At 36.5% G+C, this 11617-nt stretch overlaps 1 pseudogene; it reads left to right on the top strand.

Moving 5' to 3' along the window:
• Positions 1–3733: 3733 nt before the first annotated feature.
• Positions 3734–5870, top strand: LOC100986196 (corepressor interacting with RBPJ 1-like; annotated as a pseudogene).
• Positions 5871–11617: the final 5747 nt, after the last annotated feature.

Here is an 11617-nt window from a genome sequence, read left to right as displayed (position 1 = left end):
TCCTCCATGTGAAGTTATAGTGAGAAGATGGCCTTCTATGAAAAAGGAAGTGAGCCCCCACTAGACACTCAGTATGTTGGAGACTTGATCTTGGACTTCTCAGTCTAGCACTGTGAGAAATAATTTTCTGTTGTGTATAAGCTAGCTAGTCTATGGTAATTTTATAGCAGCCTAAAGAGACTAAGACAAGGAAGTATAAGAAAAGCAACATGGGGCTTCCTTATAAAAGATCTCATGAGCCAAATTCAGAAATTTTTATACTATCCTGTATATAATAAGGATTTAATGGAGCTTTTCAAACAGAATAGTGAAAAGATCAAATTATTTTCAGAAACACAAGTTTGGGGGAAGAAAAGGGGTAAAATTAGAGAGATACTAAATACAGTAAGCCTAGTTAGGATGCTAGTTCTAGAAAAAAGATAACAAGATCCTGAATAAAACCACTGATAGAACAAGATGAAAGAAACTTATAAAAGAGATTTTTAGGAGACAGACAAGGCTTTAGGACTTACTGGCTGAAGTAAACGGAGAGGAATAAGAAGAGAAGGGTGATTTAGGTATGGCTTGGGTTCCTGAGCAAAGGGTGGTATTACTGACCAAGAGAATGTGGATCAGTTGCAGGTCAGATCCTTTTGGGGCAAGATGGTTTTAAAGAGTTGAGTTTAATAATTGTTAAGTTTGTAGTTTTTAGTTTCTAAATCAGATTAACAAGGCAAGATTTGAGGGGAAGTCTGGAAGTGCTGTAATAGAAAAGATCATGAATTAAAATAGTTTGAAAACTTGAGTACAACAAGTAATTAAGGCTTAAACAAGAATGTGAAAATCAGGCTGTGAAATTTAATACCAACCTTCACCTATCTGAAGTACTACTTTGTATCAGAGACTTTATAATGATTCTTTGCTATTCCACTTAGAAGTAGAAAAATGATCTAACTTTTTTCTATTTTCCCTGATACGAAACATAGAGGATGCTACTCAACATCCAGCAGCGTTAGTGCATTGACCCTTTAGAGCCAGAAATAGTATGCTTTATGTTGACTGTTGAGTATTACTGTGATTTCTGTTTTATCAGTTTTTAAAGCCACTTTAACATTTCAAATAATAATAGTAACCTTATGACTCTACCATGGCTAGCCTTATATTTTTACATTTGTGTGTTATGGTATAGCTTCCCCAGAGTAGTAATATTTAGAGTAGGAACAAACATAAAGCAACTGAGGCTGATTTGTTTTTTCTAATCATTTTTTATCTTTTTAAAAAGGTGTGTTTGGGGGGAAAAGTAAAGGCTTCTCATGTACTAGCATCAGATGGATTTGATACCAAACATTATACTCTTTTTCACCTCAGGGCTGCTGATATTCTCTACATATTCAACTGCTGGCAATAGGCAATAGTAGATGCTGGGAAACTGTAATTCCAGGTGTGTGTTTTATGGCTTTATTGTAGTAAGTATATGGCTTAGCTGAGCTAATCTCTCAGATTTAAGTTTATGTTTGCTTAAAGTGCTGACATTTCAAATAATCATGTAAAATTTGGAAGTTATAGCTTATAAGAATTTAATCATAGGTGCAAAAGATAGAGACAACTAGGTCTATTGTCAGGTATCTATTAGTTTATTGATCTCCACAAATACAGAAAAAAATGACAGCTGTAATTTAAAGGTAATCTAAAATAGAACACTTAATAAGAGTTCTGTCCCATGTATTAAGAAAGTATGTACTAAAAAAAATGAAAACAGGAACATATAGAGGCCTGAAGTGATAAACTCATAGCATTGTGGTCCACTCTGGTTGTCTTTTTGTAATTAATTCTGATCATATTATCCAGAAATAGATTCAGATGTGTAAACAGAATTAATCTGATAACAATATTATCTTTAAGGCATTTTTAATACAAAGAAAATGAGCTATTTACTTTAAATCTATGTTTCTGTCACTGCATCTACACAGTGTGGTATAATAAAAATAAAACCTGTTGAGAATTCGGTTACTGCAATACATCTGATTCATATTCTTGATTTTCAATTTTGTTAACTATTATGATAGATTTTAAAGTAGAAGATTCTTAAAAATCATACAAGTGAGTCATACATGAACCAACCCAGTGGAAATTAAGCTTTTTGTGTAAGTTGTGTTCCGTTGTTGATATTGGATCTGGAATAAAACATAATTACATTTTTCCAAATTATTTTCTCTCACATTTGGAATTCATCTGTGGAAACAAAGATTTCTATGCAGTCATAGAAGACCTCGAGAAAAGTGTCAAGAAACTTCTACAAAAGACTAAATTGACTGCATTTTAACAACCTACACCCAGCAAAAGCCTAGGGAAGCCTGAAACTCTACTCTGACAGAATGGAGATAGCACTCAGATCATCGAGTTTGTGAATAATTAATGGATTGGTGTAGAAATAATTAAAATCCCTTCCTAACCTGAGGTGAGTGGGAAGAAAAATCTCTATTATAGCATTTTCTATCTTCTTCCATCAGGGTCATGACATTATTAGAATTTCCATATACTGAAACAGACAGATAATGAGTTCTATTTGTTCTAAAGCTGAATCTGTTTTAATAAGGTTTACTTTTAGACTGTATTTTTGTTCAACACTTATTCAATATATATATATATATGCTTCTTATGAAATATTTCAGTAACTTTGATCACATGAGAGTATTATTTCAATACAATTTATTTTGCTCATTTGGATACCATGTATTGTCTACTCTGTGTGAGGCATGTAAGATACAGGGAAATACAAAGTAAATTCCTACTCTCTATGATTTAACTGTCAAGAAGGGAAGATTGTGCAAATCTTCTATTATTCAATTATGATTGTGCAAATCAATCATAACTGAATAATAGAAATACAATAATAGGGATACATGAAATTTTTAGTTATTCTGGGAAAGGGAATAAATAACTGCCTAGGAATAGAGAAAAGCTCAGTGAGTAGTTAACATTTGAGATGAATTTTTGAAGGTTAAATAGGAGTTTTCAGGAGAAGAAGTCAGAAAAGGGTGCTCCAAACTGACTATATGGAAGCAATAGAGATGTAAAGGAATATGGCCCATTTATTATTTAGGGTAAATGCTGAGTGCTGTTACAAGAAGGTTTAGAAATGCGGCCAGGCGCAGTGGCTCACGCCTGTAATTACAACACTTTGGGAGGCTGAGGCAGGAGAATTGCTAGAGCTCAGGAGTTCAAGACCAGCTTAGGCAACAAAGGGAAACCCCATCTCTACAAAATTAGCCAAATGCGGTGGTACATGCCTATAGTTCCAGCTACTTGGGAGGCTGAGATGGAAGGATGGCTTGAGCCTGGGAGGCAGAGGTTGCAGTGAGCCAAAATCATGCCACTTCACTCCAGCCTGGGTGGCAGAGCCAGACCCTGCCTCCAAAAATCAATCAATCGATAAATAAAAATAAATTTAAAAATTAAAAATTTAAAAATTTAAAAAGTAGATATGCATATAAGTAAAAACAGAAATTCACTTCTCGCTTACATAAAATGGTGGCTTTTTTCCATGCAATGATTTGGAATTAGGCTCCTTTCTTCGTGGGTTTTTTTGTGTCTTCAGGTATGGTTGCTTTCCACATCTGCCCAACAGAAGGGGCAAGATATCTTAAAGGGTCATATCTGCTAGCCCAGAAATGGCACACTAAACACCCATTTATATTCCACCAGCTAGAACTCAGTCATATGGCCATGATTACTCACACAGAGTAGACAATACACGGTTTCCAAATGAACATAGTAAGTTGTACTGAGATACAGTCTCTTGTGACCAAAGTTACTGAAATGTTTTTGTAGGAATGGAATATATATTGAATAAGTGTCAAACTAAAAATACAGTCTAAAAGTAAACTTCTAGGGGAGGCTGGGAACTATAACATAGCTTAACTACTATGAAAAAAAAACTCTTCATAATTTTTAACAGTAATATTTCCTTCTTGCTTATGTCACTACAGTGAAAGTTGTCAAAGAGGCTTTGTTGTTTGCAGTCATTTAAGGATCAGCTTTTTTTCCATATGATGCTTCAGCAATATCCTAGGACCTCAAAGCTTCTGCATGATCCTCTACAGTGGCCAGAAGACAAAGGGAGACAGAATTATTTGAGGGACGAGGCCTGAAAGTTGTAGACAAACCCTCTAATCACATCCTGTGAACAGAACTTAGTCATATGATTCCAGTAGTCTCTGCTTTCCCCAGCTCCAGCTCCAAGATGGGGAAATCCTTCACCAACTTCATGTGCAAGAAGGACTTTCATCCCACCTCTAAATCTAATATCAAAAAAATATGGAGGGAGGAATAGAAAATATTATATGGTAAGAAGAAATAAGAAGAATTAATGCAACAGTATCTTTAAGAACAAGAATCGTATGATAATAGCTTGGTTATGGGATATGAATCTGTAAAGAATGGTCTTAATTTCATGTATGAAGCCCCACCAGAAGTTTAAAAAGTAGACAAAGAGAAAGAAGAAATAGAGGAGAGACTGAATACAAATTTGAATGGCAGAAAGGAGCCCTACAAGAAAAATATGCCAAAGATGACATGAACATCAGAGATCAACCCTTTGGTGTTCAGGTTTGAAATGTGAGGGGCATTAAATGTCACAAATGGGGTCATGTCAACAGAGATCAAGAATACCCTTTGTTGGGTCTTTCTGGAATCAATGCAAGTTCAGTTCCCAGTGATGGCTCAGGGCCATCAATGCACCCCTCAGAGCCAATAGAGGAAATGAGAAACAGTGGATTTGCCCTGCAATGTAATGTACTGCGGAGAAACTTGACCACAAATGATCCATCACAGGAGTTTGCTGTAAGTGACACTGAAGAAGATCCAGAAGTTGAATTTTTAAACTTATTAACAACCAAACAAAAACAGAAACTTCTCAGGAAATTAGATAAACTGGAGGAGAAACAAAGAAAAAGAGATAGAAAAAAAGAAAAAGTTTCAGAAGATCTGAAGTACACACAAAAAACATAAAAACAAATCCTCTTCTTCCTCCTCCTCCTCTTCCCCTACTGAAACTTCAGAAAGCAGTAGAGTGAGAGTGACATTAAAGGAAAAAATATATTGAAAAGAAGAAAAGAAAGAAATGCAAGAGCTCAGGGCATAACAACAGTGATTCTGAAGAGAAGGACAAGCCTAAAAAGAGAAAACTTTATAAAGAACTTTCTAAAAGTTACCCTAAACTGGAAAAAAGCCAAGGAAAGGCCTGAGTTCTTAAAACACAAGAGTTCTAGGGAGAATGGCAAATGGAGCCATTCCGATTCTGACAAAAAGTCCAGAAGCCATAATCATAGCCCAGAGAAAAGAGTCTCTGAAAGAAAGGAGGGAAGCTGCAGAAGCCATGGCAGAGAAGATAGGATCTGGGGAAGCCAAAGCAGTTCTGTAGCTATAAACAATGAGAGATAAGAAAACAGCCACAGCCAAGTCCCAGTGAAGAGTGTAGTAGAAGAAATGACACCAGAAGCCATGGCACAGATGTATACAGAGAAGAAAAAAATGTACAGAGTACCCAGGAGATACGCATACTAAAGTGACACAAAGAGAATGAAGCAGAATGAGAGACTAAAGAGAGACTCTATGTGATGATTATCTGGGAATAAAAATATCTCCACTTTTTAATGAATACCTTTATCATGGGCTAAATGATGTACTATTGTCTTTCTAATTAATAAAGCTCTATTTAAAAAAAAAAAAGAGGCTGGAAAGTAACATCTAGCTGTTTGCAAATTAAAATAGGTATTTGTGTACAAGCCAGTCTTTGACTTTTATTCTCCACACATGGAACATGCTTGCCACTTCCATAAAAGAGACAGCCAATGCCTCATCTAGTCTCTGCCCCTAGCTCAGAGTCTAGTACCTTTAGGAGATATGCAGTCCTCAAGCACAAATGCCATGTCTGGTAGTTCTATATGAACTATAAGTCATGTTTATTTGATCCCCTTTTTCACCAAAAAGTATATGTATGTTATATGTATACACAGAGTGGAGCAGAATAACTATGATAACCATGCCCATTTGAAGAATGGCAGAATGGAAGTAGTCATTTGGCTGTAGTGTCTATGAAATCCTGTTGGGCCAGCTTGGTGAATGAAGGTTATTTTCCTGACACTTGGTAGAGTTTCCAAATTAGGCCTTGACTCTGTTTTCTGGGAGTAACCCTTCATTTCCCATTATTCTCCACTGGGGATGTTGCCATCCTTTGGGGATGCTCAGCTTTTACAGCTCATTTACTTCTGGAGAAAGCTTGAGGAACTGAAATGTGTTTTATAGCTTGAACATTCAAAGGTTTTTTTTTTCTTTTACATTGTCTCATTGGCAACAGAAGTCCCTCAAAATTTTAGTGGGCTTCTGATTTAGTTGCTTCAAGTCACTTTCATATGACAGTAACCATACTTAAAGTATTTTTCTAGACCTAGTTTTATCTCTGCTTGCTCATCCTCAAACCTCTTCTCTCAATTTGATAGGGTATCATGATGGCAGCTGGATAGACCTTCACGGAAAGGTAACTTTAATTTGACTTTCTAAAATGTGGCTGAGTAAATCACTTCAACTGAAAAGTCTCACTGAGTCTTCAGCGCTCAAAGCCATTTTCTTAATCTCATCTTTTATGTCTCTTATTTTGGAGTTCAGAATCAATTGGCTTTCCCACCTTGAAAAAGCCTCTAAATTCCTCCTGTTCCTTTTTTGCTACAAATAAACCACTTATTTCTTGTCATCTTTTTCTTGTAATGCCTTTCGAAACTCATCCAATAGCAACCTATACTCATGAATAATGTTCTGTTTTTCAACCTCTCTTCATAATTATATGTGTATGCTTGTGATCTGCCTTTCTAGTTATCATATTTTATTTTTACCAGATATTTTGCCATAGTAAAGGATGGATCTCAACTGTCAGCCTTTTATATCTGCTTCTTTGTAGCTCATTGCCCAACCACTCAGCCAATGACACATTCTTTAGGTTTTATTGCAGCAGCAACACCCCTCAATATCTGTGTTAATGTGGCAGGCTAAAAGTTATTAGACTCAACAATAAAATATCAACGGATTATCACATACACACACAAGACATCATTCTTGTTTACATCACAGTACAATGGAAATTGAGGGTGGGGGAGCTGCTTCATGTAATCATTTAGGGATCCAAATGCCTGTGATCTCATGGCTCTATCATCCCTCAGAGGCTCAGAGTCCTCCATTGTATAGTTCACATCTGGCCTGCAGATATTGTATTGTTCACATCTGGCTGCCAGGAAAGAAAGGGAGTGTGGAGAAGTAAGTCGGGCTTTAAGGACTAGGCATGGAAATGGCACATATCACATCTATGTATGTTCTGCTACCTACACTCAGAAACATAGCCCCACTTAATACAGAGGATTAGATCATACAGTCTAAATGGGTATATGGAGAAAGATAACACAGATATTGTTTACAGTTGGCAAGTTTCTGCCACAACAAAAAAGAAAATGGATTTGTAGTAAGCAAATGGCAATGTCTGCATTAGCTCATTTCCAGGATGCTGTACTACTTAGAAGTTGAGCCTTCTGGGTTTTGCACCAATGGAGTTACTACTATAATTCAGACCCATCAGCTGTGCCTAAGAGTGGAAGGTGATTAAATAAAAAATAAGTCAAGCCATTGAAGGTCTTTTATGCCATGGTAGAGAATTTGCTTTCCATTCTATAGTAACTGAGAATTTTTTTGAGATCTCTTTTGTTCACAATAGAGTGACACAATCAAATTTTCATTATTAAACTACAGCTCTAGAAATGTAAAAGAAAGAAGGAAGCTAACATTAATTGGACATTATTTACTGCCAAAAATTACCTAGGTTTGATTTCATTTAACTCCAGCAGCAACCTTATAAATTAGATAATTTTATTGTGTCCCATTTCTACAAGTGAGGAAAGTTCATAAAGCTTTATCTTTTGTCTACAATAAGTCTCAAAGCTGATATGCCAACTGAGAAATATCTGACTCCAGAATCCATGTTTTTTTCAATAGATAAGCAGATTAATTGGAGGTGATACTAGAAACATAAAAGCCTTTTAGAAAATTGTTTCAGAATCTCATGCAAGTAAAGAAGAGAGTATGTACTAGGCCAGCAGTGTGAGGACAGAAAAAAACAGCAACCCATTTGGGACATAACTTGAAAGCATAATAGACAAAGCCTGGGCATCTATTGAATGTGAGAGGCAATGGGGAGGGAAGAATTAAGAATGTCTCTAGTCTCTTGCTTAGGAAAAAGGACAATGAAGAGCAGAAGCATGTTTATGGAGCTGAAAAAAAAGATCTTAAAATAAGAAAGAAGTCAAAGTGGAAATTTTACTACTGTGCTATGAAATTTAAGGAAGATCCTTAGCAAATTCTCTAATATCTTCAATGTCTCCAAATTGTCCCTTCACCTTCTTGCTTTAATAAAAATGCAGATACCTTCTGTGAACCTCATTTTCCTTGAAACTCCTAAAGTAAATTCTGATTTTCCGCTCACAGTTCTTGGACCAGTAAATAAAGTGTCCTTGTTTCTCACAGTGAATCCCAGATCATTTCCCTCCCTCTTCCCTGAAAGAAAAAACAAAAAGCTTTAAATTCCATATCTTCAGAGTAGTTCACTACTAGCCCTGCTTATTACTGTCATCTGCTGTTACCTGATGTATTAAGCAGCTTTTGCTGCATAATGCTGCATGACAAACAATCTCAAAACTTAACAGTTTACAAAAACAATCATTTATGTTCCACCTACTGGTCTGTGGATTGGCTTTAGCTGGACGGAAATGAGTTAAACTCACTTGGGCTTAGAACCAGGTTATAGATTAGTTTCAGATCTGCTTCACATGTCTTCACATTCCAAATCCCAGGCTGAATGAGCAGCCACCATCCCAGCATGCAGTTCTAACAACAGAGGTCAGTAGGAGCTCAAGAGGAATGGCTACATGCTGTAATAGCCTTTAAAGCCTCTGTTCAGAACTGGCACATTTTCACTTATCGCTACATTCCCTTGGCCAAAGAAAGTGACATGGCCAAGCCTAGTATTTACTAAACAATAATAAAATCTGCCACAGTGGGTCATGACTCCTCACTGATTAAGTATTTTATCTCTTGGATCCCCAAAACCCTCTTATGTTGATTTCTTTTATTATGCATTAGGTCTTGGGGTACATGTGTAGAATATGCAGGTTTGTTACATAGGTATAAATGTGCCATGGTGGTTTGCTGCACCCATCAACCTGTCATCTACGTCAGGTATTTTTCCTAATGCTCTCCGTCCCCTAGACTCCCATCCCCCAATAGGCCCCAATGCGTGATGTTCCCCTCCCTGTGTCCATGTGTTCTCATTGTTCAACTCCCACTTATAAGTGAGAACATGCAGTGTTTGGTTTTCTGTTCCTGTGTTAGTTTGCTGAGAATGATGGTTTCCAGCTTCATCCATGTCCCTGCAAAGGACATGAACTCATTCTTTTTTATGGCTGCATGGTATTCCATGGTGTATATGTGCCACATTTTCTTTATCCAGCCTATCACTGATGGGCATCTGGGTTGGTTCCAAGTCTTTGCTATTGTGAACAGTGCTGCAATAAACATATGTGTGCATGTGTCTTTATAGTAGAATGATTTATAATCCTCTGGGTGTATACCCAGTAATAGGATTGTGGGGTCAAATGGTATTTCTGGTTCTACATCCTTAATGTTGATTTTTAATGTAATGGTATGGGCTTTATAATTATCCTTTCAAAATGATAATTTCAAAACTGAGGTCTATCAGTTCTTTAGACTACTCTCTTCCTTTGGAATTTGTTCATTCCCATAATCAATCTCTAGACCCACTACAAAATAACAATTTCAATTTCAAGCTTCCTATTCAACAACTTCTTTCTATATACATTTTCTCTGTATACATATATACATGTATATATTTTCTCTCATCTCCTCCCATAATTCCTGCTTACTACTTTCAATATCTTGTGTTTGGCAGAATAATGACCTGCAAAGATGTCAATGTCCTAATTCCCGCTGTTACATGACAAAGGGAAATTTAAATATTAGACAGAATTAAGTTTACTAATTAGCAAATCTTAAAATATGAAGATTATCCTGGAATATCCAGATGGGCTCATTGTGTAATCACAAGAGACCTAAATGAGGAAGGCAGAAGAGTAAGAACCAGGGAAAGATATGAACAGACATTGCTGGCTTTGAAGATGAAAGGGGGCCATGAACAGGGAATGCGGGAAACCACTAGAAACCGGAAAAAGTACAAAAATATATGTTTTCCCTAGAGCTTTCAGAAAGAAACTCAACTTTATCATCACCTTGATTTTAGCCCATTGGGATGCATTTTGGAGTTCTGACATCCACGATTGTAAAATAATAAATTTGTATTTTTATAAACTATTATTACATTTGTAGTAACTTGCTACACAAGCAATAGGAAACTAATAGACATCCTAACTCAAAACTCCTTTAACCCCAGAAAAACAATACTTTGATATTATCACATTTTTACTGTCCCTCACTTTCCTTAGGGCTTCATCTTATTCACACAATTCATCAGCTTAGATTCTATGGCCAAACATTATAATAACCCCGCTCTGTTGCTTTGTGATACCTCACTCAGTAAAACTGAAAACACTATCTCTCAGCCCACTCTAAGTCTTCACTTACAGGTCAGAATGTGACAATGACAGTGGTTATGCAGAACACAATGACCTTAAATTAATTGTGTCTTTCATCAAGTGGGTCTCCAATACTCTCCAGCTAAAATACCGTATTTCCCTAATTCATTCACTAATCCACATTCTGAATAACTACTTTATATCTATTTCTCCTCAAAACTCCCACACCAATTCCCCCATTACATTAGGTCAATGACCTTGTTTCATTAAATAAAGGAAACAGTCTGAAGGTTACATCCACACTCTCCCACCTTCCCACATGTGTGCCCTGTGTTTTTTCTCCTATTGCTATGGAGGGTATGACTGTGCTTTTAGCTAAAGCCACATCTTTCACTTGTACTCTATGCCTTGCCTTCTTTAACCCACTCAAGGATATCAATCAGGAAGTTCTCCAGTCTATCTCAAGTCTTAATTTTCTCTCTCTACAACAATTTCACTTCATATATAAACATAATATCATTTCTTCTGTATTAAAAATATTTACTTGACCCCCCAGCGTTATCCAAGGCCTCCCATGTCCTTTCTCTTAGCTAAACTTCTTGAAGGTCTTGCCTACAATCATCGTCCTCTATTTCTTATCTCAAATCCCTCCTGCATTCTTTCTTGAACTCATACCATTATTTTCCTCAAACACTAAAAAACAATAGGTTTTGTTAAGTCGCCAAAGGCCCTGTATTTCAAAGTCCAAAGATAGTTTATCAACCCTCATTTTGTTTGACCTATTAATAGCATTTGATTCTTCAGATACTGCTTTCTTCTTTAAAGTAATTTTTTCACTTGGATTCCAGGTCACCATCTTTTTCTGGTGTTCCTCTTTTCTCAGGGAGAGCTCCCTCTCTATCTCCTTTGTTGTTTTCATATTCCTAATCTCTAGAGTGTAGTGTCTCATATCGAACTCATGGGACTTCTTCTCTATTCATGCTCACTCTCTT

Source organism: Pan paniscus, chromosome 3 (assembly GCF_029289425.2).
Source record: "Pan paniscus chromosome 3, NHGRI_mPanPan1-v2.0_pri, whole genome shotgun sequence".
NCBI classification, from domain to species: Eukaryota; Metazoa; Chordata; class Mammalia; order Primates; family Hominidae; genus Pan; species Pan paniscus.
This window is presented reverse-complemented; position numbering and strand designations above follow the sequence as displayed.